This window comes from Zosterops lateralis, assembly GCF_965231275.1.
Source record: "Zosterops lateralis genome assembly, chromosome: 1".
In the NCBI taxonomy this organism is placed as follows: Eukaryota; Metazoa; Chordata; class Aves; order Passeriformes; family Zosteropidae; genus Zosterops; species Zosterops lateralis.
This window is the reverse complement of record NC_139762.1, coordinates 110,903,352-110,930,611: the sequence shown is the minus strand read 5'-3', so window position 1 is coordinate 110,930,611 and position 27,260 is coordinate 110,903,352. Positions and strand designations below refer to the sequence as shown.

General features: G+C 39.0%; 1 pseudogene across 1 annotated transcript in view; it reads right to left on the bottom strand.

The window, feature by feature from the left end:
• Nucleotides 1-27,260, bottom strand: part of LOC310907648 (chloride channel protein D-like) — a 158,159-nt pseudogene that overhangs the window by 80,363 nt on the left and 50,536 nt on the right. Inside the window, exons 11-14 of the transcript in view lie at nt 17,521-17,700; nt 4,866-4,962; nt 3,772-3,867; nt 1,571-1,678 (exon numbers count right to left, since the gene is read on the bottom strand). The product of the transcript in view is annotated as a chloride channel protein D-like (transcript). The remainder of the gene's footprint in view (nt 1-1,570; nt 1,679-3,771; nt 3,868-4,865; nt 4,963-17,520; nt 17,701-27,260) is intronic.

Genomic DNA, 27,260 nt, shown 5'->3' with positions numbered 1-27,260 from the left:
TATAATATCTTTTGCACATATACTCTTCCCAGTACCTGTAGTGGATTCACATCACTATTCCAAATCTAAAGGCAGAGTAAATGATATGCCAAGTATTTAAGTGACCAGTTCAAAGTTGTGTAATGAGTTACTGTTATCCTGGCTGTCTCAAGTTCTCATACTCAGCAAACTACCCCCCAGTTACATTTTTTACTGAGTCATTTAGCCACAGACATGGTAAACAAAAAAAAAAAATACATTACTCGGGTCTTAGAAAGGTGATACTCTGTATACTCAATAAATCAAAGAAAATTAAATCAGCAATGGGCTTTGAACCAAAAGTACAAATTCATGGCAAGATTTCTCAGATTTAAGAATCCCAGAGTGACACAGAATAAGCTCAGTTGGAAGGGACCCACAAGGATCATCAAGTACAGCTCCCAGCCCTGCACAGCACCATCCCCAAGGGTGACACCATGTTCCCAAGAATGGATTTGGTTATCTAGAGAAGAGATTCTCACTGTCTTATGAGGAAATCACCAGGGGTTTCTGGATAGTTCTACTATCACACATACCCTAATTCCTTCAAGAAGGAAGGAAGGGAAGGTAGGTGAGGCATGGCTCAGGAGTGACAATGACCCTGCTAGTGTACAATGAGCAAAAGATCACGAACTGTAACGGGATCTAAATAAACATCCATATCTCTTAGTTGGATGATTTGCAGAGCATTTCTCATCCTGTATATGACATATTTTAAATGACCATTTAAAGAGCCTGTCTCACGTGACTTTGAGCATTTCTGGGCTGCCACTTACATGCATTGACTGGACTTTTCAGTTTTAAAGTGCTGGGCAATCTCTGTGATGCTACAAAAATAACATTATTATTAATAAAGACAAATTCCCAAAAGGAGACTAGAGAACATCCAACAAATCTTTGATTTATAGGAGAGTCAGAGCTGCATGTTTCAAATACTAGAAATTCACTTTCAGGAATTGTGGCAAGTTTTTATAACCAATAAATTGTTACTAGTTTTCTTCGGTATTCATTATAACATCAATAGTGGTGGATTCCTTCATTCATTTGGTTTTAATGTCCAAATATGTGGGAATCCCTCTGGCATTTAACAGAACAAAATTAAACATCAAAATAATAGGAGGAAATCTAAAACATTTTTCTTTTTAATAGGCAGATACTCAGAGACTGAAGTCTTCACTGAAAGACTTTGCCAACATAGCTGCTGCTGATGGTTATGATATTTTTCAAGAGGCATAGACACAACATGACAAAAGCATTCTTGACATCTGTCTTTCATATCTTATTTTATACGTCTTCTATAAGCACATGAATTCTCATGTTGCCTCATAAGCATTTAAATTAATGAATTTTGGAGTCACCAAGCAGCTGAAGGGACACAGCTCTGAGGCTACAATCTCTCATGTCAAGATACTACACCATTTAAGCATGTTTTCTCTGGAAGGAATCAAGTGGAAAAGCTCTGATTATATTTTCCTGCAGAAGAACATGGGCTCCAAAACAAGTGACAAAGCCTAAGAAGGTATGCATGGCCTTGAATCCAGGGGCTGCTCACTGGCATCACGGCTCTGTGGTGATGGCTCAGGAACCTGAGCCTCTCCTCCAATAGGAAAGGCATCAAGTCCTTCCTGCTCATCACCCCAAACACTTTGTTCTGCAGGTTCTACAGGATCCAAAAAGAACATAGACTCCCTGCTCCACATCCTCAATTGTACCTAAAACATCAGGAAATACCATAGTAAAAGAACCACTTTGGTTTGGTTTGGTTTGGTTTGGTGTTTTGTGTTGGTTTTTTGTTTTGTTTTGCGGGGGTTTTTTTGTTTGGTTGGTTTTTTGTTTTGTTTTGTTTTGTTAAATTGTAAGGTTCGATTTAAATAAACTGCTGTGACCAAAATGTACTCAAATTTCACAGACTGGAAAAGCAAAGTGGAGGTCCACTTTCTAAATCTAAGGGTCCACTTTCTAAGTCTAAGACTTTTCTGGTCTAGGATTTTACTTGAAAATAGTCAGTGACCCCAATGTTTATTAAGTTTTAAATTTTTCTATTGCTGCTATCTCATTACACAACCATTTGTGACATTCTATAATATTTTGTAGTACATGCTTATAAAAATCAATTCACATAGAAACAGGCTGCAAGGAAGAAAAACAATCACATGGGTGTGAGAAGAGGGCCTACCAGTACTAAACTCTGGTGACTAAAAACTATGAAGGCTTTAATGATTTCGTGATAGGAACAGAGCTAAAAATCATTTTCTGTCAACCAAGCTGATCTTTATAGAGCACATAGTTGTTCGCTCAGACTTTATTTTTCCCATAATTCCACAGTATTATTCCTGTGACTTGGCCAGTTCTGTCAAAGAAGGTGTATTGTGCTTCCCAATTGTATGCTTCCCCAGACAGAGGAAAATTGAAACAAAGATATGATAAAACAACATAAATAAATGCACAGCATAAAAGGGCACATCTCTTCTCCCTCTCTCATTTACAGAACATACAAGGCATTTAAGGACATAAGGAGGAAAACAAAACTAAAGAGGTTTCCTCTTTCTATACCACATGAAATTTTGCTGTGGAAATCACCGCCACAGGAAATCATTGCACCCAGGAAATTCTTGGGTGGATATCAATGGATATTTATGTGGATATCAGAAACAGAGCTTTCATGAGTGATAATAACAAGTTGTAGAAAGGGATACTAAACTTTGTTGCTTCGGGGATCATATCAATATGAAACATAATTGAGTTCCATAGGTTTCCCATAATAAAAGTTGTGTGGCCCAATGGCGCAAGCACTAGACTGGACCTCAGCTTGAGCTGGCTTCTACTTCCCCATATGACCTCCTCTTGAACTTTGGAAAGCCTTGTGTCCTCTCTCCACCTCAGTTTCCACATCTATTAAAAGGAAACTCTTAAACTAAATTAGATCATGCATATTAGGAGCATTGTGGGTTTTGTAAATTTTCTCTTGTTCAAGCTATTCTCAAAGCAAGGGATTTAGACCAGATGGATCTCAAATGAAGTCTCATCATTTTTACACATGAATAAACAGGAGCAGATTTTATATCTTTTTAAAGTAAATCCAACTAAATTAGGCCTCTGAGCTGGATTTCTCAGTGTCCCCCATCTCAGTTTCAATGACTGAAATTCACTGAGGCAGAAATGGCATTTATTTTGTTTATAATATATTTATTTTAGGCCTTACTCTGTATACCAAACTTACTATTGCTTTTGGACACGGTATTTTAGTACAGTATTTAGGAAATAAATGTGGCAATGTCATAGCAGGGATTAAAAAAAAAAAAGAAAAGGGAAAAGAAACATAGTTTTATTTATAAATTGATGTATAGGCACTGTACTGTAATGGAGACTAAATCTCAAAAGCGTTGCCTTATATTTGCTTTATAGGACTATAAGTGCCAAATAATGACATTTAAATGATCTATTCCATTAACATTGTATCATTTTGTCAATCTGGAATGTATTTTAATCAAAACCCCCCTTGAAATGGTCTCCTTTGTTGTATTTTCTTTTTGGCTCATTTTATCAACATCTGTTATGTTTATACAATATGAATTAAAACTTTGGAATGCTGTTTGTACTCAGCTACTTTTGTTGAGAATGTAACGTCCCAGGATTGGCAGTGTTTATGTAAATCAGCGCGGCTGACACAGCCATCATAAACAAATGAGAAAATATAACAAACACATTGTTCGTGGAGGAAATGTTTGTTTTTAGAGTTGGCTTCAGTCTTACCAGATTGATGAAGAGTTGCTGATACCAGGAATCTGTAGTGGAGCGATTCAGCAGCATGGTTGGGTGCGACAGATTGGGCAGCTTCTCCACTGTTATCTGGAAAAGTCAAGAACTCATTTCTCCTTCCTTCTGTGCAGCACATTAGAAACCAAGGTTCCAAAGATTCCCAGTTTGACTCCTAATAAAAAGACTTCTAGCAGAGCTACACCAGCAGAACTTGTCAAAACTTTATAAATTCTTTTGCCAATAAGACTTAAATTAGCAATTGAAATTAGAGCACTCTTTAGTTACAAATTTTTATTTTCCTTTACTGTAACTATGCCACTATTAAGACAATATCAGTTATATTGGCTTAGGGGTGATGTTTTTCATGCTGTTAAAATTCACACAATAAGCGGTAATTACATGACAGCATAGTGCAGAAATATGCAGCAGAACTGGTATCAGCCATCAACTAAACTTCAGCCTTTTTCCATAGGAATACCTATTTGTGTACTGGCACCTCATCATAAATAACTGCCCTGCTCCTTCTTAACATTTTGCCAGCCACATTCCCATGTGCAGACCAAGTTTCAGTAATTCATGGTGACTTTCCAGTTGAGCCTGTACAAATTCCTGAAACTACATTGCTAGTCTTGCCTTAGTAACTCACGATTTTCTTCCACTACACTTAATGTTTACTATTCCTAAAAATCGTTTGGTCATCTATCAAGGGGAAGAATGCTACATGCTTTTCAAGTTTGAAGGCTTTTATAAATACTCATCATTCCGAGAGGTGCTATCCCATAATGAATTAAATATTATAACAATTCTGCTAGATATAGAGAGGTTGAGAAAGAGAAGACTGGAATGACCATCTGAGCAAAGAAATTCTTTACCAGCAGTCTTGCACAACTTCCACACTCTGAGTGGCATTATAGTTTATGACATCTGTCCCTGTAAGTTCTCTGGTCATCCTTAAATTTAAATTGCACCTGATCACTTCTTTATCTCAACCACATATAATACATAATGTCTTCATTCATGGAGTACTCATCCTAAATCACCCAAATGTGCTTGTTAAACAAGGAAAGAACTGAAAGAAAAGAGGCTACCTTCTCACAGGAGAGTGGATGAGATGGGGAGAAAGACTCATCATTTGTCTCCAGTTCAGAGATGTGTTTATTCTCCAGCAGCATGGACAGGTTTAACCCAAAGTTAGAGTAGATGACTACATTTGCTATAATGGGCAAATTTTAAACAGCAAATACACAGTGCTTTAGCATCAGAAATATGATGACACCACAACTATTGTGTGTAGGTTTGGGTCCTTGATATAAGAAGGATAACAAACTATTACAGTGTGTCCAGGGAGGGCAACCAGTATGGTAAAAGGCCTCAAGGACAAGACATAGGGCAGTGGCTGAGGCTGCTTGTTTTGTTTGGAGAAAAGAAGGCTGAGGAATGGACCCATTGTAGTCTACAGCATCCCCAAGGAGAGCAGCAGAATGAGAGGTGCTCATCTTCTCTCTGATGACCAGAAGTAGGACACAAGGAAGTGGAATGAAACTGCGTCAGCAGAGTTAGGAAAAAATTCTTCCCTTAGAAGGTGGTTGGTCACTGGAACAGGTATACAAGGGAAGTGGTCATGGCAGAGTTCAAGAGCATCTGGAAGATGCACTTAGCCATATTGTTCAGTTTTAGATAGTCCTGTGAGGAACAGGGAATTGGACTTGATAATCCTTATGGGTCCCTTCCAACTTGAGATATTCTCTTATTCTAAAGTATTGATGGGCTGACCACACATTTGACTTTCCTAAATATCCATCAGCAATAGCAGCATCACACAGATGTTTTCTGATTTAGGTTTGGCATATTAGATGAAAAAACATCACCTATCCTACATGTTCTTCTTGACCTTTCCTTAACCTTGTCCTTGCCAGGGCCAGCTCATGAATTGTCTAGTTTGCATCCAACAAGACAATACCTGTAATAAGCAAATATAATTATCTACATACAAGTTGGCAGACTGTTGTTGCTTCCCTCATCCTTCTTAAGTAAGAGCTACATTAAAACAAGATCGGCCAAAAAATTGTCATATTTTAAATCATCAGTGAAACCTTTGCTCACAGTACTGCACTCTATAGTTCTAGAGTTCATTAAGACATCTAATATTATTGCTGACTTAGTAATGTTAAAATGGATATTTTTATGAATTATTATATAATTTCAAATTTCTTCAGAGCTCTACCTTTCTGCATTACACAGATAAAGCCTTGACAAGCAATATACTTAAAATTATCATTTTTATCTTAGTATTTGTTTGCTACACTCACACATACACACTCTCTATTCATACTATCCACTTCTCAACTTTTATTTTGATAACAGACACCTTAGGGACCACAACAAATCTTTTTCGTTTGTAGCATACTTAACATCATGGTTACATTCTGTGATTACAACTAGGAGCTAGGAGTTAATACAGTAGTGCAAAGTTGTGCAACACACTGCTAAATTATGTGCTCGATGAACTCAGAGGAGAGCAGACACCTAATCTTCATTAGGGCATCAGAAAAAATATAAACATACCAAGTGGCTTTTGTGACTGGAACATGAAGTATAAGATGGGAATTTTTCAACTGAGTATTTCTGTGTCCAAAAATATTGTTTTATTCAAACCCAAACATGTTATAGGGACTTAATAGTTTTAACGTATTTGTCTCCTAGGAAAAATTAGACTGCTTCAAGGTGTTATTAGCACTCTACACCAGAGGACTTACACTGATGTCTTTAGCAGTTTTAATGATTATATGACTTTATGATTGTAAGAAAACATGCCTGCCTGATCCAAAAGATCCTAGGGACTGGATATGGAAGAATTATGTTCAACTCCTTTATTATGAAATAGCACTTAAAGCAAGATATTCTGTGAGAATCTACCTCTGCATTTTTCTACAGATCTGGAACGCACATTTGAAGAAAACTATTCTATCACCTCCACCTCCCGCAAGTTAACATTGGAGAGAAGACTCCTTCCTCATGAAATGGTCAGTTGTTTCACTATGTCATCTTGAAACTACATTTTGTCAATGGCTTTAGCCTCTCATCTAAGGTTCTCGAAGGGATTTTTATAAATAAGTATGTCTGTGCAAGTATAACCTGTGGAAAAAACACCAGTTCTGAAGGAAATTAGTGGCACAGCGAGAAATACTAAGAGTCTGTCACCTGGTCCCACCTTTAATGTACATCCCATTCACAAGACAAAGAAGGAATTGGGTATTTTTCCTAACTATTGAAACTTTTTTTGTCTCAATTTAATATCTGACCGGCTTAGTTTTTAATAAAATCTCTTCCAGATTACTAAGGTGGGTGCAACACTGCAGCAGAGCTAATGACTGAGCAAACACTGGGCTCACATCTCCCCTCCTGGGAAAGTCACTGATTTTCCGTAAGCCTCCTACCACACGCATATCAGCATATGGACATGTAGCATAGACAATTAATGGACTTGGTTTTGAGGACAATGATGAGAACACACTAAAAAGACATGCTACAACAGGCAAGACCTATTCCACTTAGACTACATTTGGAGGAGGAAATGGAGGAAAACACAATATATTTAGAGTATGTTCGCTGCAGCAGAGGGTATAGAGAAGAAACTAATCCAGTCATTCCCTATGAATTACCTTTTGTGCATTACACACTTTGTTTTTCAGGACTCTCTAAAGGTTCACATTCTACAGTCTTTCACAGAAAAAGTCTGTAATCATTCTAAGAGCCATAAATACACAGATCTAAATTCTGCTCCGAGATCATCATGGACAGCTCCAAGAAGTCTACTTCAAGAATGATTGCTGGGCCAGGAATACTCCCAGGACTTTAATCCTATCATATATAGATGGCAAGTGTGAAAGTTATGATCTACCCTGATCCTCAGCCAGACTCTGTATGCTCAAGTCCAAAACACTGTTCAAATCCGTCTGTAGTCCAGACTGCACCATTTTCCACTTGAGCATGATGCCGGAACTAAGAAAACAGTAACATTCACCATGAGCTGAAAGAGCAGAAACATTTGCTCATCACCAGTGGTTTGTTGGCTGGTTTTGGCAGCTTGCAATTTGCTTGGCACCGTTCTTAACTAAACCCATCAGGGAGTCACTTAACAAAACTTTGAAAAGTGTGAGAGAAATCTGGATAGTCAGAAAAAAGCACACACAAACACAATGAAGGAAATCGTTGGAACATTTCTGATAAGAATCCAAGCCTATTAAAAACTGCCATATTCTGGAGAAAAATGAGCATACATTATTTCACTTGGACTTCCAGAAGTCAGGCTTCAGAGGTATAACAACATCATTCTTTGATGTTACATACAACATCCTTTCTATCACATCATCAAGCCCTAGAAAGCAGACCAAACATGTTTCTTGCACTATTTTGTGAGGTTTAACAGGAAGTGCTAGGATTCAGACTTGGACTCTGCAATTGTTCGTTTACTCTTTATTTATTTGAGAAGGAAGAAAACTCTTAAGTAGGGAATCTCATTTCAAAGATACCCTGGCAAGGCATTGCAGTAGTTTCATATGCTCTATCTGTTATAAAGCATGTATCATGAAGATACACCTAATTAAGATAACACATTATTATCCCAATATCCACATGTCAGTTTTGGCATGGAAGTCAGGAATGAAAAGTATCTGACAGCTGATTGTGTCACTCTTCTTGTCAAGATGGCCAATTATCTGAGGAAACTACAAATTCTAAATATTGAGTGAGTGACATAAAAGGAACTGCAGCTCCAAAGTAGCTGCAAATGAACAGAAGGAACATTAAAAGGTGATGCAACTGCCAAAAGCATTCAAGGCAGGACTCTCCTAAACTGAATGGATAAGATAGCTACGCAAAGAAACAAAGGGAGGAGGGAGGATTAAAGAACATGAAGCATCATTTTTTGTTTACTTTAGAAAGCCTTAGGCTTATTTCTCCAGCAGAAGTACCTTGGGGTTTTTTTCTATTTTTTCCCTTCTTTTTTTTTTAGCTGATTTTATCTGTTGTTTGGCCAATATCCAATGCAATCATTTGCTTGACTTCAAATAGTGTTGTGTGTGCTTTTTTAAACTTGTAAAAAAGAGTATTTTGCATATAGTGAACTTGACAGTAGACAAGGGCTAGGTCATCACATATCAAGAATCATTTTTAATCAACCAAATCTTCATCTTACACAATAAAATCTCAGGGTTACAGGGTTGTTTCAGGTTAGGCAGACTGAATCATTACTGTTTACTTAATATTTCTTTCTTCAAATGAAGGGGGAGCATTGCATGAATTCTTGGCATTTTACCTAAAAGATGATTAAAAGGTCACTATCAAGTACTAGGCTGAGGTTTTCCAGAGCAAAGATCAAATTCTGTCCATGCTACAGCTTTTCAAAGGACACTGAGCAAATATTTAATCTCTATACCTCAGTTTTCAAATCTACAATACAGAGATTTCTTCTATGTCAGAGCTATGTTTCGAAGTTAATACTCATTACTTAAGTTGCCAGTTGTCAGGTTTTATAGGCAACATCATCAGGGTGAATGAGCAGACAGCAAGTTCTCAGCCTCAACATGAAAATGCAACAGCAGCTTTTAATAGATTGTAAATGCAAACTTTATTTTACAGACCTGCAGAAAGGCTAAATTTTAGAAATGTAAGAAGACTTCAAATCAGATTTGTATTTCCCTACATGCTGGCTTGCTACTAGGCAGACTTTCAACTTCAGAGGAGCCTACTACACATTTAAATGGCAGAACAAGTATGTGATCAGTCTTTCCATTCACACACCAGTTTTCCCCATGCCTATATTTGATTTCGACATTTAACAACATTCTGCACTTGCCTAAAAGCCACCCACATGCTGCAGTGTGGCTGCATACGTTTTTAATTTGGCTTTTTGGGTTAGCATACAGCCTCTGCAACACTCCAGCTTTCTCTGCAAAGGGCTCCATCACAAAGTCATACAGCACCTGCACTATTATTTGCAAGGCAAAACAGGCCTACTTATTTTAAAAGTATCATATAATGTTGTTCTTTGGAAGAAACTTTTCGCACTTTGGATATGAAATAAAACCACTACCACAGACTCTATAAACCTTCCTCCATCTGTGTTATTCATGAGCTACAGTGCCCCAGGACCCTGACAATGCATGGGAGGATCATAATGTCCAGAGCTTTTGTTGAAAGTACTGAATTCCATTTATTTAAATAGGCAAGATTACTGTATAGTGTATCATTGAAATTAACTAGAACAGCTCTTCAAAAGCAGGAGACTGGACAGTAAAAAACAATCAATGTGCTGACAGACTCTACCCTCTAACATGAAAACCAAGTAATCACAAAGGCACTTTGGTATTGCCATCAGATATTGCTGTCAGCTCCCTAGTCTGCACATCTAAAAATAGTTTTCAAGTCCTTAATGTGCTTCCCCTCCCCTTTTTCCTTCTTTGCTTACTGAGTTCAGATGAAGCCTTCAAACCACTGCCAAAGGTGTTTCTAGCTATGATCAGACCAGGTAGAATCACCATTGCCCAGAACTTACAGCAAAGGCATAGAGAAAAGGAGGGGAAGACATTGACCATGATCCTCTAGTAAGAAACAAACCCCCATTTTTATCTCCATTTATTGCATGAACTTAGCAGACTTCTCTGTTTGATTGAGTAACTTCGCATTCTTGTAATCTAAACTTAGCAATCTCTCCACCACAGTGCCAGAAGGAAAATGCTCTCCAACAATCCTTCAAACCCATATCAGTTATTTTGAAAGTGCCAGCAGCAAGGCTGTCACAATATTAAGGTAGATATCACTAGCTCAGTAATTAATTTATGAATTAAATGTTTCAGGTTTCCATTCATCTTTAACTTTCCTTTCTCTAAGCTGTTGCACTGCATCACTACTGAAGGCAAGTACCTCTCCTCTTGCTAAGGAAAATAAAAGTATTACCTTATTAAAACAGTGTGTGAGGACTCTCTGAACACATGTGCACGCACACGCCTTGAGAGCAGTGTTTCATTAGTCCCAGCTGGGAGTGCAGATTAAAGAAAAATGCCAGAAACCATACCTACAGTCTGACATATCTATGATATGTTGCAATGCCTGATACGTTCTGTGGGAAAGGAGATCTATATTCTATACTCAGTTTCACTGAAGTGCTTGGCAGAAAGCATTCCTGACTCACAACAGTGTCTGTTCACTGGACTGGCCAGAGGGGAGTCATACCTAATAAACTGCCATAAAATACACATACACACACCACTTTGGATCATTGATTTCACTGCTAAAGGATGTTACTGTGTATTACAGCTTTAAGTTTTCAACTTTGTCATATTTTCTAAACTCTGATCTCTTCAATTTACTTTCAGTTATGTGACATTCCCCTTTAGCAGAGTGAAAGCATGCATTAGCTAAACAATGTGGTTTGGATTTAGCGTTCCCATGCATCATTGTGAAAATGTTTGTCTCAGCAATAGTGTCATTATTGTTACTGGGAACAGCTGCTCTACCATGTCTTCTGATTGAGGAGAGCAGAGTATCTCCCTTCCCACACCATCTCACAAGCAGAGAATCTAAAGCAGGACCATTGAGTAGAAGCAATTCATGAGCACACACTGTTCTGTACCTGGCTTCCTCCTACCACAAAAGGAAGCAGAATGTGCAGGAGTGCAGCAGAGAACAGCAGCAAAATAAATATTGCCAACAGAAATGAAGTTTGGCTCCCTCCTCTGGCAGTTCTACTGGATCTGGACCGGGGACTAACCTGAGGCAGAAATCCTCCTCACTCAGGTGCAGCTTTCTGGCAGTTCAGTTCCATTAGACATGACATCCTTTGAGCGAGAATTGGAGCAGGGAGTTTGCTGCTGATCAAGCGGATGTTTAATATCTCCCTTGGGTTTCTGAAGTGGAAAGATGTAACTCTCAGCATTCTTGCCAGCGCTCCCAGCCCCAGTGAAGTCAGTTTCCGCATCCAGATCTACAAGAGCGCTGGAGTCCCGCCGGGTTCTCTGGGAGCATCCCAGCAGCAATTGTTGTGCTCTGCAGGCCTGAGCAGCTTGGCTCAGGCCAGCTGGACATTTTTAAGGAAAGCTTACAAAACACATTAGTGTGATTACACAGAGCAGCAGGCTTTAACTCACCTTTCAGAACAAGACCTTCAGAGGTAATTAGGTTTTATTTTAAGATGGATTGAATTTGTTTTCCAGGGTATTAGACCTTTTGAAATGTCTTTGGATGGAAAGCCATATTTTCAGTCAGAAGGTGTTTCTGCAAGTCCAACCTCTGGTAACATTTTAGCTATGTGAAGACCACAGCTTTTGGATATATTTTATCTTTTGAAAGGAATCTTAGATTCCCAACTTTGTCCTGAAAATTAAGTACTGTGAACACTTCATTTGTATCAAACAAACTTGAGTAAGGCAATCACATAGTCAATACACTCTTGCGTAGCATATTCACAACATACAATCATAAAACCATAGAACGGTTTGGATTGCAAGGGACCTTAAAGATAATCTAGTTCCAGCTCTGCGTAGGCATGGACATCTCGCATAGACCAAGCTGGTCAAAGACCCATCCAGCCTGGCCTTAAATGCTTCCAGAGATAGGGCACCCAACTGTGATAAAACAGTTTGAGCAAACATGATAAAATACGAGGATTTTTGACAATTTTACCTTCAGTATTTTATTTAAATTTCTTTTTGGCTTCAAAGTACCTATTTCAATTGACTACAAATGCCGAAGTTTCAGTAAATTTGATGGGTAGGAAGAGATGGGGTTTCCTAGGTGAAAAAAATACACACAAAATGCAGACACAGTGCCAAGAACATCATATCCCTTACAGAAGTAGCATAAAACCAAGTTTTACCTACTTCTGCTTAGACAGTTACATTCTGTACAGTCTGCTTACCATCAGAGATATTGTGGTTTCTGCATAATTACTTTATCCCAGTCAAATTAAATCAAGCAAAAAAATTTCCTTCAGCTAAAAAATAGACAAACAGAATGCAGAGTAATGGCTAGCAGCTGTGTAGGTAAGAGTACAGAGGCAAACAAAGGGAATACCACCCTCAGCCTGACAGGAGGAGAGGTAGTATGGTACAGATCTGAGAGCCTCAGGCGTGAACAAAATGGGTTATTTGTTATGGTAAAATTCCCAAACAAGCTACTCAGTGGTATTTGTCAGCCTAGTAGTTTCTCCAGGAACATTGTCACACAGCTGTGTTCAAGGCAGAAATTAAGATTGCTGGGCAGCATTCCAGCTTTTGACTCTCTTCACCATTTTTCCTCAAAGGACATAGAGGGGACAGATCCTGGTCTAACAAGACATCAGCATGCACCTGCTTTACTTCAATGGACACCAGGAAGATTTAACCACAGTACAGAAAAGCTGCTCCCTAATTTTCCTTGGCAAAAGTGAAGGCAAAGGCAAAAAAGGCCACCAACCGTCCCTGGGAAGACCATAGTATTCGTCAGTCACAAATATGCAGGAAACCTACATAAAACAAAGAATAAATAGCATTCCAGAAAAAAAGCACCTAGCTAGAGAGCACATTGTCATCCATTACACATGCCTGTAGAGGGAAGCAATCAGAGGATGCAAAGCATGGCAGCAAAGGTGTTGCTGCTGACCACAGAGTATCATCACTCTCCATATCCCAGATGTGTCTACAGACAAGGAAAAGAAATTCATTACCTACAGCTTTTCTCTTCAAATCCTCCATGTCTTCTGGTTTTACTGTGCTTTACATTATGAAGTAACCTCTGGCAAAGAAGATGGAACAGCAAAACACAAGTGATGATATGTCTAATCTCTTCATCATGTTGAAGAACCACTTCATTGCCCCACAATGGCCCTGCACCAGTACATTGTAACATATGTGGAAATTAAAAAATAGCTCTTTTTTCAGATTTGGTCTCACAGAAATTAGGCAGGAGCATAATTCTTATCTTTTCCCACTGGAGGAGGATCTGGAGCCACAGTCTAGAGCAGCCAAGACAAAAGAGAGCCAAGGGACCTCCCAACAACTCCTCAGTATGCATTTACAGCCTCATGCTGTTTCTCTGGCAGAAACGGCCTGGGAAGGAAGGCAGTGGTCCTATCCTCAGGTCACTCTGAAGAATGAATTCCACCTAGCCAGGAGGGCATGTCATTGGGGGCATGACAGTTATAGCTCTCAGTGGACTCAGGGCTGACACATTCATAACAGCTCAGCTCAGCTGCAGTCACTGGGGGGCAACAGGGGAGGCATTTCAGCTGCAGTGCAAAAGAATAGCCTGTTTTGTTCTGCAAGTATCATCACTACTGTGGGAGAAGTGAAGGGGGCCAGCCAGTCCCTCAACCCTCTGCACTGCACACAGTAAGTTGATCATCCCCATCAATGCACCAAGCTCACCAGCCACACGTTTCTCAAACTGAACTCTGCAAGGGTTTCCCAGGCATGCACAGAGCTCTGACTGTGGCAAAGTGTCAAATGTATTACTCTGAGGAAATCTTTGTTTTGGAAACTTGCTTCTCAGCTACAGCTTGCTTCCTCTTTAACAATTTTAAAGCCAAGAAGTTTTCTTTAGTAGTTGCTTTTGTTTTTATTTTCTACTGCTTGCTCAGCTGGGGAAGATAGCTTCAGATTTAGGTCACCCATGGAAAAACATGTTTGGTGATCTCATCTTGATTCCCAGTGGGTGACCATCCAGATCACAAAGAGCAGGAGAAAAAATCTAGCCCCACTAGGCAGATCTGGAAGATCTGGGGGAGAGGGGGAGGCACATCTGTGTTTTTCCTTATTAAAATTGGAAGGAATATCTGTGTGCTTGCTACAGGCCAACAGTAAGGTGCATTTGTAGGCCCATGCAAACTCCAGCCAACATTGCTTGGCCACCGTCCTTGCTTTTGTAGGAACTGGCATTGACCTTTTCTCTTCAAAGGGTCAGGATCGTTCATATGTGTTATGAAACATAACAGCAACTCATCTGTGTACAGCAACTCTCACTGCTACAGTTTCCAAGTGTGGCCAGGTACTGAACAACTTTTACATTTGGACCAAATTTACAGTGTTTCGTTATGCTTATTTCATGAGAAAAAAATGGTACAAAAAAACATATAAATGAGAAACTTTATTAAAAAATTATGAGCTGCCACTGTCTTTATGCAAGATTAGCGTATTGTTTATTTCTTTCCCTTCATAAGCTCATTACTCCATTATTTTTAACCTAGTAACAACATTTTTGTTCCAGAGGGGAAAAAAACCAAGAAACACATTTGCAAATCAGTAATTACATCCAAGGCAACTCTCATCAAAAACATCACGGCAATTAATTTTTACATCTTCCCCAAGCCACCTTTTTAAGATACGTTAGGCAAGCCACAGATCTTCCACTTTAACATTATTGATGAGCGAGATGGGTAAGTAACTTATCATTTCCCTGCTCTGGTCATGTCATGTCCATATGGGATTTCCTTGGGTCTCATAGGGTAAGAGGTTGAGCAGCACCCTTCTCCTTTGAGGACTTCACAGCATTTGTCATCTTTGTCTTAAGAGTTACGTGCTGCAAGAGCTGTAATTTCATGAGTAAGATGGAAAACCTAAGCCCTAACTGCTTCTGGTCATGAATACAGATTCCATGACACATCACATTACTGGAGATTTGTTTCAGAAGATGACTGCAGAGCATTTCCTTCCTAGTGAGAAAATAGTGAGCGTTTCCTTTCCTTGGTGAGAACAGCAGAACAGCAAAGTCACCTGTGGTCTCTGCTGGGGGCAAGGCACTCAGAATTCATCATGAATGTCCTCAAGCTACTGGGCAAACACTGAGGCAAGAAGAGGTGTTATCAGAGCACCCCAGAACACAATTCTTGCTCCCAGACAACCTCTCTGTATGTGTTTCATCGGAGTGAAAACTAGCCAAAAAAGTTATTTGATTCTTCTTTGTCAACCATTTATAATATTATCTTGATTATATTCAAAACAGTCTAACAACAGGTCATTTATGCTAAAAGTGACAGGGAAACAAACTTCTTCCTTCGACCATTTAAAAAGGCTGCAACAAAATGTATCATGAAAGAGCTCTGGGGATTGAGAAAACCACAAGCCTATCAGAATTTTCAGGAAGCATCAGCTTTTCTCTACAGGCACCTTTCTTTGGAGCCTTCCTTTCCCCTTTTTTGCTTCCTCCAATACCAATTTGTTCTGCATTATAAAGCACAACAGTATTTACATGAACTCTGCATATACCTCAGCAGCCTGGGCCTGTAAAGTGAATTTCAAAGGAACTTCAGCTGTAGCTGTTGCTAGTGTGCTTTCTAGTTTTATTGCTGCGAACTAAAAAAGCACACTAGTTTGTGCTCTATAATGTCTTCAGAAGGGAGAATATCACTCAGAAAGTTTGGTTTTAGGGCCTTAGCGCATTTTGTATTAATTATGTTTATGATAACATCACTGTGAGGAAACAAGTATATGTATCATACACAAGTATACAATACTGCACTTATTGATGTCATTACTCTTGCAGGCTACTGAAACCCAAACAATTCCCATTGTACAATTCTCATTGCAAGAAGATATTTGTCATCCTAAAAGGTTTATACAAACTGTTTCACTTGTCACTGAAGCAAGTTCACAATTTTTACTAAATATTCACTCAGCTGCTGGTAGTTCATCCTTGAAAATTTGTTATAAAGTAGGCAAGGGGGGAAGTCCTAATCAAATCTCCACCAATGATGCACAGGTAGTTTGTTCCACCATCCACACTGACAGAAAAAATTACTTTTATCCTTGTTTACTCACAGGTAGCTCCAACTGCCATGCAGTTAAGGTGATGAAACAGAAGTAGATAAAAAGGAACTCTGTACAAGAGAAGATCTAGACAACTACGGCCATTCAGGACAAAAGGAACCATAAAAATTATGAAAAATTATATTACAAAACAAAATTGGCCATGTGTTTTTATTACATGTGTCCAGTTTTATTGTTGTTGGAAGCAGAATTCATAGGGTTTTGCTGTGTGAACTCCAATGCAGTAGGAGGTGCATATGCCTTTCTCCTTTCCTCTAGGATACTCAAGTGGAAATTAAGTCACTGCCTCTCCCACTCATGACCCACCACTCAAAGGACAGTCTTAATATCCCTTCTTAAAAGCAAGGATGAATTCATTCTTGCTGTCATATGAAATACAGTACCACAAATACTTCATTTATCAGGAGATTTTATATGCCTTTTGAGAGTGCCCCATATGGCAAGGATTCCTTTAGTCTGATTCTTGTTTACCCTAGCATGTTACTTCCAGTGACTTTGTTGCTTATCTTGTCTGTAATATGATTTATGTTAACTCATTTCCTGTAAAAGCATACACTAATAAAATGAAAAAAAAAATGTGGAGAAAGAGCGGGCCAGCTTTGAATTGGCACGGGAAATGTCATGAGTAACTGGATTCAAATCCTTTTAAATTACTGTTTCAGTGAACCTTTAAGACTCTGAAGGGCATTTTTCCCTTTTTCTGCTGTTCCCATAAGATCATTTCTTAGTTGTTGTTTCCATAAATTCCTGATGCAATCGATGACCTTGTGCTAGAAAGGACCTGGGTCCTTTCTTTAAAGGACACCTGCTTTTCATGCTAAAGAAAGTAAAAACAAGTTTCATATACGTCCCAAATAATCTTCACAAACAGATGCTTAAAAAAAAGAAAAATCTGATAAATAGCCAGAAACATTGCATGACATCAATTTGATAGCATCTTTACCTTTTAATAGTTCCCTGGAACACCTCTGCATGTTCTGGCTTGGGCCTACAAACCACTGGGAATCGGCTGTGGCTTGTATTTGCAAGGAGTCAAGCCAAGGAGGCAATGTTTTCCTTCAGGTGGAGGGCTCTGACGCCAGGCTCCATGACGTCCCTGGCTAAGAACAACTCCAGGTTCAACCTGAAAGACACAAAGCAGACAGCCAAAGGATTACTTAGTAAACAGGAAATGGCATGCTGCACCACGTTAGCATTTGACGAGTTTATAATGTGTTAGTAAATTACTTCAAGATGGAAATCAATCTGCTCTATTTGCAAATGTAAAAAAAAAAAAGTAATTACCCAATAAAAGTGCTTATCAAGCATTGCCTTGCTTTGTGTGAGATACGTGATAAACTCTAACATATGCATGATTTGGTCATCCTAGGCAGGATGTCGTAAGATCAATTTATCAATTTGCATGACTTTTCATGTTAAAAAAAGGTTTTTAATCTGAGCTGAAATCCTCTGGAATTCTGGATGATATCAAATAGATTAAAGTTAAGCACTGTGGAGAAATTCAGGCTTACGATTATTGTTGCAATAGGGTTGGATTTTTGCAGTGGTAGCAGCTAGAAAAATTGCCCTTTCAAAGATAGTTCACAAATAATATACAGATTCTTCCAGTATTTTCTAACAATTTTCAAGTTCTAGGCAAAGTTTCAGGAAATATAAACATATAAAATTGAAAAACATGTGTACCCACTATTTCTGACAGTTGGGTGAAATGGAAAATAAAGATACTTTCTGCAAAATTTAAGAGTAATTTTTATGGAATTATAGTAGACCAAGTGGAATCAATGAACTGCTGTAGATATAAGCTTGGTTTACAGTTTCTATTTTCAAAAAAAAATCATTAATTATTCTGACTATCATCTGGACACACCATAAGCCAGAACCTCCTGGTCCGACACAGGCTGACACAAACCACAGACAGAGACAACTGGAGCCTACATTCACCCACATCCTGTTTTACCATGGTACCTTTCATCCCTGTGGTAAAAGTAACTCTTTCCATATGTTATTAATTATTGTCCTCCCTCCTGACAGACACAAGGTTGTTTTTTCAAGCCAGTTATTCTGATGGTTTGTTATATGACCACCTGTCTAAGAGTAAATGAGCTGAGAAGACAATGCACTTCATACATGGCACCTACAAAGCTGAGACAAATTTCTCCTTCTAAACTGAGATGGACTTAAATTAATCCCAAAAAAGAATAGTCTTATGTGCATCAAAACACGTCATACCCATACCCAATTATATGAAACAGACTGCAAGCAATGAAAATTTAGAACATCATCTTATTACAGAGCTATATTTCAAGGGACCAAGAACACCAGTTTATGGAAAAAAAATGAACTTCTCTGAACTGCATTTTTTTCCTGAGTTAAAATGAGCAGTAATTTACATTGCAAGTCCAAGTGGCTGGGTGCAGAATTTAGTATCAACTATGGAAAATAAAATTTTAATCCCCAAGAGATGGGGCTTTTTCATTCTTAATCTCACTAAGTGCTACCAATTAATGAAGTACAAGTGGTGAAACTCAAAGGGAACCATAGATGCTGACAAGCTGCTGTCAGAATTGTGCCATTGTGGATGCTTGTTGTGTAAAACACTCCACCAAAGAAATTTCATTGTTCCTAAATTAGTAGATTCCTGTTCATCCTCTGCCTCTTTTCCATTTCCATTGGCCAGATAAAAATCTATATTTGCCTGCTTTAAGCTTTGTCTAGAAATATTTCAGACCTAGCATAGTGAACACAATATTAAAACATGATTAATGATAATAGCTACTTCCTGAATCACGTGAACAATGTACAAACCCCAACTGGTTTTTAAATAAGAGTAATGTGAATACCTTTTCATCCCAGCAATTTCTAGAGTGTATTTCTTAGCAGAGTGTAGATTTGCAGTCTTCACAACTTCACAGTTTTCCTCTGTTGCACAGAAAGCAAATATTCCACATTATTGCAGAAACCTATGAAATATCCTTATATTTTGTCAAATCAGCCACTTATAAAAACGTGATGGATATCTCATTATATGCTTCTGTGATCTTGGTTTTGGTCTGGGATTATGAATTGTGTATTGCCTACATCCACTGTACACCTTGCATTATCATCAGTGAGCTTTTGCAGAGGTAAGAACACACTAAGGACTGTGCTGATTCACTGCTCATCATCAGTGACATTTCTGTCATAAAGTCTTCTGTCTGTCAGTGTAAAGAATAACTTTATTTTGGGGGTGCAGGAAACAAGCAGGCAGAAGAGTTGTTTTGTGAAAGACTGTTACAAGGCCAAGGCATCTTCAAAAAGATTTGGCTCAAGAAAGCCTTTACCAATTTATTGCTTCTCAGGTAAACACCAAGCCAAATTGTAGTTGCACCTCTAGGATCATAAGAATCAAGGATTGTTCAAGTCAGAAGGGAACTTAGCAGTTCTCCGGACAAGCCTCCTGTTGAAGGTGGACTCAACCATGAGCTCAAACAATTTGCTTGGGCATTTTTTGTGTCTTAAAGTCTTCCAAAGGATGAAGGCTGTGCAACCATCTCGGGCAGCCTACTACCCCACTGTCCTCATGGTGGAGAGGTATTTCCTCATATCCAATAAGAACATCTCGTTTCAACTTGTGCCATTTTCCCTTGTCCACCATGCCCTGTTGGGAAGACCATGGTTCCATGTCCTCAGTGATCTCCCGTAATTTTGGGGGTGAGAAGGAGAGGACACACTGTTAGGGGCCTCCAAAGCCACCTCATCTCCAGGATGAACAAGCCCCAGTTGTGCAGCCTCACAGCATGAGTGGTCCAGCCTTGACCATTCCAGTTTGTCAACATCTGCAATTCTGTTGAAGGCACACTCCACTCTCTCCTCATTTATGGAAATGTTTAACGGGCCAGTTCTAGTGACAGACCCTGCAGTTCTCCCCTTGTTAGGCCTCCAGGCAGTGCATGACCCATTAATCAGCACCTTCTAAGGCGAACCATCCCACCAGGTATTTTACCAGCTGGTTGTTCAGCCTGTAGATTGAACACATTGCATACAAGAATATGGTGCAAAACAGTGTCCAAAACCTAGCTAACCTTCTCAACCAAGAGCTTGCCCAAATGCCTCCCAAAGGACACTTTGCTCAGCTGGTGAGTGCCACTGCTGCTGCCCACTTGTGTTGATGCAACAAAGGCTTTGGTTTCAAAAAGCAGTTTCAAGCAAGGACATTTCATTTACCATGCTGAAAATGCCTTTTTATGGAATAATGCAGGATACTTACATTTGGATTTTATCAAGTAGGTCTGTCTTCCTTTAATAAATTTACCTCAAAGAGAGACACAGAGCTGTAGCCACACTACAGAAATAGATCCAGTGTAAATTTTTCTTTTATAGGACATGTGAGACATTTTCTCCTGAAACATAATTCACTATAGTAGCATAATGTGTTAAAAGTATTACGGCTATTTCACCAAAGTTATGGTATCCAAGTTTCAGGTTGCTTTCAAGACCACATCCATGGGACTAGATATAATATAAAACAAAGACAATCTGCCTTATGATCTAACTAAAAAAGTCATTTGGTAAGAAGCCAATATCCCTGAATGGCAAACTGTCTTGAAATGATTCATGAAAATGTAGTTCAGGCCCTTTTGCTATTAAATCCAATGGAAGTTTTCTCACTGAAATAAATTGTTAAGGATCTAACCACAACAGATCTAATCATAACATGGAGGTTTCCTTAGACAATCTGCAGTACAAGAGAACTTTCCTTCAAATAGATTTATTCCACATTTTATGTAAGTTTCAAATTATTAAAAAGACTTAAAGGTGGGTGGGAGAGAAGCATAATCCTAATTCAAACACATGACAAGGATTAAGGTGCATGAGAACACAGGCAATGCTGTTTGTTTGGATTTATTCACAGTCTTGCCTTCATCTGTTTTAGGCTGCTTCTCCCCTTTTTTTCTTTCTGCACTGAGAATGTTTACCCATTGACTCGCCACAGGCCCTTCTGCTCAGGACAGCCCTAGGTTTTATTTGGGTGTCTTGTAAACCACTGTTTTACTGCCCTGACTGACCACTGCATCTTGTATAAATAGTTCTCAGGAGGATGTTTTGGGGGTTGCTTAATACTTGTGGTGTTTTTTTGTCTGAGTGTGGTCAGAAGTTTGAGCAATTAAGAGGACAGGCTCATTAGCTAAGAGGAACATCTCAGGTTGGGGGATGTTAAAATTCCTTACCTATGTTATGAACATTGGCAAGGATTAGAGTTATTCAGTTCTAGTCTCTATTATTCATGCATTTTCTGAGACCAGAAAGTTCCTTTTTTTAATGCTTTCATTTTGCTGGAAAAATGGAACATTCATTCTAGTATTGAACAAGCCACACTGCTATGACAACCTGCAGTTGCTACTGCATTATAAATACAGGTTATTTATTTGTATTAGCTTTCTTACTATCTATCACCTTTAAGGTTACCCCATTGTGAACAAACTCACAACATCACAAGAAATTGCATACATTTATAAACAAATTCTTTTTTTCCTTGCCTTAAAAGCCATAAAAAAGATTTCTACATACTTGTCACAGGCCCACCAATTTTCTTTTCAACAAGACATTTAGTGAAAACAAACTATGAAAAAGCTTATCCAAAAATTGCATGCCAATATGGATCTCACTATGTAACAGAATAGTACATATGTACTGAAAAAATGTTAATCATGTGCAGATGACTGAATTCAGTAGTTTTTCAAGTAAGTTCTGGGGGAAAAAAAAGGGGGGTTAGCATGTTCATAGAATACCACTGAGATCAATAAAGGGAAACAGAAAGGGCTACAAGACCTCCTTACATTGGCAAAGAACATCACTTTAATTAAATTTAAAATTGATTTGCTCCACTCAGTGCTAGCCCATGAAATAGTCACATTTAAGCTGATTTAAAGTTAAATTAAAGCTATAAAATCTCTGTGTCCTTTGATGTAAGTGCATGCATGCAACTGATGTGCTTTTGTTTAATTAGCTCTATTGAAAATCACTCTTCGGTGGAACTTTGCACGGCAGACCAGGCCTATGACTCCTTGCTGTCTGTATTTTAGTTGAACACTAAACTAAGTGAGAAATCCTTATGGTTCATTCAGGAGCCAGAAGTTTTGCAGGGTTCAGACTCCCTTCAGAACATCTACAAATATTTACATTGACTGTAAGACAACAAGCTTCCCAGCATCCCCTGATCCTGGCTCCCTCAATATCCTTAAATGAGGGGACATTTAGCTATTCAGTCTAAAGGCCTTTTGGTAGAACAGCACTTACTGTGAAATGTGTTGTTTGGGTTAGCTGAATGTCTCCCTGTCACTTACTTCCCAGAGAGGGTTTGAAAGTTATATATGTTTAGCAACTACTGTACACTAAAGAAAAATGGATTTCCACAAGGTCTCATAATCTGCTGGTAAATTGTCTCTCTCTAATGCTTGAAAAATTGCAGAACAAAAAAGAAACAAAGGTCAGAGATAAAAAGGTCTTTGTGTTTGGATTGGGACAAGGAGGGCGAGGGGTGGGAAAGATGGGGAAAATGTTGAAAGTTTGGAGATTTTCTTCCACGAGTTTGCTGTTCTGTTCCTCTACCTTTTTTCTCCTTCATCCTTATGAAGTTTTTCCCACCAGCACCATCAGTATAAAATACTACTAAGTTAGTAGCTTCTACCCACTTTGAATAGATGCAGTTGTTTATGCAAGGGCATTTAGCTACAATAAATTAATTAGGATGTGCATGTGACCTTGGAATAAACAGGTAAAGGATCTTGGAAGTGGATCCACATGCTTGAACTACACAAACAGCAAATTAACCCCTACAGCCTCAACTCACCACATGCAAAACCATAGGCAAAAACATAAAAGTTACAGTTCTTGACTAAGCTTTCACACTACAATTCCAAAAACAAATTACAAATTGTAACTGGCAGCCTTCATTAGCCATGTGAGTATCTAGGGGAGTACAGGCATCTAAATATTCAGAGCTATAGAGAGTGCCTGCTCACTGTTTCTACCCAAGGCATCTAAACTTAGGTGGTGTTTCTGTCCAGAACTGAGCATTTCTCTACATGGTTAGTAGCTGGTGTGGAAATGTCTCATTTCCAACAAGCAGCTGTCTGGCACACATCTGGTCTCACCAGCTCTGCAAGTCCAACACAAGGTGCTGCACCATGGCCATTGAAACAGAAGTGGCATCCAGCAGACATGACCTGTAAGAGCCCACTTTTAGTAAAAACATCAGAGAATCCAAAATAGGTTCTCACCTCAGCTGTGGGGATTAGGAGCCCTCAGCTGGGATCTCCAAGACACAGGGGATGATGGAGCACCCAGGCTCTCAGGAGGCCAGGAGCAAACTCCTCCTGCTGAAGCTGCTCAGCTGAATGGCCAGGAGAGAAGGATTCCTGCAAGTGATGCAGAGCCAGCTCAAGAGAGAATATATAGGAATGTGTATAATTGTACACAGCCAGAAGGATCCAATGTCAGATTAGCTATCTCAATGTCTAATGGGCTAACCCTGGAACACATTACTGATTATTACTGTATTAAGGATGGCAATGATTGAATATTATCCTTGTATTTTCCAAGTTACTATCTAAGCCTGTACTAATCTTTTCCAGAAACAAAAAGGTTAAGCTTGTGTTGAATCCATCTGCCCTGGCATTATAACCAACCAGAGGCAAAGAAAATCATTTCTCAAAATGACACCAGTACAAACTATCTAAATTCAAAGAAATATTTCAAACAAAGTTCCACAGGAATGGAGAAGAGAGAAGTGAGTAAATTGAGTGCTAAAATAAATGCCTCATGATCTTGCTTATAACCAAACAGGGAAATGCTTCTTTGGATGGAGCATTGCAGAGCAATTTCCAAGAGAAATTCAGAAAGTACTAAGCTAGCTTTTGCACTTTGAATGCAAAGACATGATGAGTTTCTTGCAAACATATGCCAAAAAACCTAATCCAAACTGGAAAGAAGAGAGGAAATCTCCTATGAGACAGTTTTTATAAAAGCTTCATTCAGGGCCTCCACCCTCATGTACTCCACCAGCCACCTTAGTTTTTCCACTCTCAGTGGTCCAAGAAAGCACCGACTTGTATATTAAAAATTCTGGCTTCAAAATGTTTGGGAATGGACAGTTACAGCTGTATTTTTAATAATCAGGCACAAATTATCAGCTGATGTTTTAGTCAAAATGGGCATCAAGATTTAGCTCTAATAGATTCCAAAACAAGTAAACTAAAGTAACACAGATGGAAGAAAATAATGACAAATATTTCAAATTTCTCAGTCCCTCCAAGAATCAGGCACTTTGTAGTGGAAAAAGTGGAGTCAGGTTATTAAAACACAACATTAGTTACCTAGAGATACAGATTACTCCCTATTCCCAGTCCAGTCTAGGGTTTTGAAGCTTTTAGAGATAATAGAGGGTTTTGACATTTTTAACCAGTATTTCAAGCAAAAGCACTTCACCTTCCAGCTGTACAATCAACTTCCTTGGGAAAGGCATTTAACCCCTCAAAATTCAGCATTCCCTTTTCTAAAAGAAATATATCCCTTCTATATCTCTTTCATATTAGGAACCATAATTAATTTTTCATAAAAATACTTTGAGCTACAAATTTCTACAAACTTTCACCATTTTAAAAAAGACTCCTTTAACTAATCCCCCTGCTTTCCACATACCATTCACGTGCAGCACGTGTTTTTTCCTCAGTTATGATTTACGGCAAGGACCCTCCACTCTAAGTGCAGAATGTGTTAAAAATAATACCCTGGATGCTGGTATTACTTTCTGCTCTTCCAGGAAATAAGTGGCTGTCTCTCTGCACCTGACAGTGTGTTCATAGCAAAATGTGATCGATATATACACCCACAATTCTGGGAACAGATTTTTTGTGTGTGTGTGTGTTGCTTTCTCTTTCTCCTTCCTTCTTTATCCCCAACTCCAGGATTCAGCTTCCTCAGGCTTTTTCTGTCTGACATGGCTTTCACATCTCCTTCAACAACTGTCAGAACTCTGTGTACTGAATGGCAGCAGCTAATAAAACTATGCTCATCTCTTTATGGCTTTTCATAAAACTACTTCATTCTGTCTCTTCCTTTTTTGCCTTATTTCTGCTGTTGCTCTGTGTACACACAATGTAGTGAATAAAAACCTCCCTTGGGATTGTGTGAAATAGCATTTAACACCTTCATAAAACTGATATTTCTAAAAAGGTTATTCATTTCTCAAACATGCTGAAATTCATTGAAGTATTTTGTGCCATCTGTTTCTTGTTTTTAAATAAATAACTCCATTCATAATGGCAACAATTATGACAAGCTACCAATATTTATGAGGATGTAGCAACACTCATAGGAACAGAAAAAGTGACATATATGTGAACAGCAAAGAGACTCTATTTCAGCTTAAGGTGAACTTGGAAGGAGTCCCTGGTGCCAGAATGAAGATGATATCCTTACATGCAACTCAGGAACACTGAGGTGTAACTATTACGTCAATGGATGTCTCTATTCCCACATCCAGCAAAGACCTCCAGGGGATTCCAGCCTGCCTCGAGTCAGACCCACCATTTCTTGAAGCAGTTCAAACGGTTGTTCAATGACATCTTCATGAGATCAGCCGCACAGCTGGCTTTCTGGTGAGGTTGGCTGGCTTTTAGTGGAAACTGTCAGTATCTGCCAAATGGTGGCCAGACACCAGAACAGACTCTCCAATTAGTGGAATACCCCATGTGATGGCTGGATGTGATTTTCCTCTGTGTGTATGTGCATGCTCCACCTGCGTGCTACCACATCTGAAGGATGTGGTGATGGCCTTGCAGGAAGCCTGTTGTCCCAGGTGAACCAAAAGGGAGTCAGGCAGTCTCCTCTTCCCTGGGCCAGCAGAAGCCGTTTCAAGTTTCCCACAGCTGAAAATCACTGTGTGCAGGTTTTACGTAAGGGCCTGTCAGAGCTGGAGCAGCTCCCATGCTGCCCACCAGTGAGTTGTGAAACACAGGTTATTAGTTCCAGATGCTGCTTCAGCACCTTTCCTTCTGCAGAAAGTGTGCAGAAGTCACTTCTTTTGGTTTCTCAGGACTCCCCAGAAATAGAAAACACCACCAAAAGTCACTGTGGATTTGTTATGCCTCCCTCAACATCAGGCAGGAAGTCTTGTCCATGAGCCAAAAGGGATCTGTGTTACACTCACTATGGACCTTACAGCCGGTTCACAATGGACCTCACAGCAAGAGCCAGAGCCTCATATTAAGTACCAATGCATTGTCACTGCATGTCTAATACATGCAGCAGGTGTGCCAGCTCCACGACAGTCCCACTCAGACTCTAACAGGAACCTTGTTTTGGACAGAAAAGAGAAGCGCCTTGTGACAGAAACCAGAGGAACACGTCAGCTGCTTCAAAATTCACTATACTTGATCTATGTCTTCATGACTCCAAACTTCCACCCTAAAGTTTTAAGGAACTGCCTCAAACCTTTCAAACTTCTTAAAGGTTTGTTTCTCTCAAAAATCTCTCTACAGAAAAGTAATTTTTCTTATCACTTCTTCATTATAATAGAGGCAAATACTGTAGATGCATCTTTTTGCCAATTTATGGTACATTCCTTTGTAAATTCAAACCGTTTTCTTCTTATCACACTGTGATCATAATCAATACATAATTTTGGTAGAACTCACCATTTAC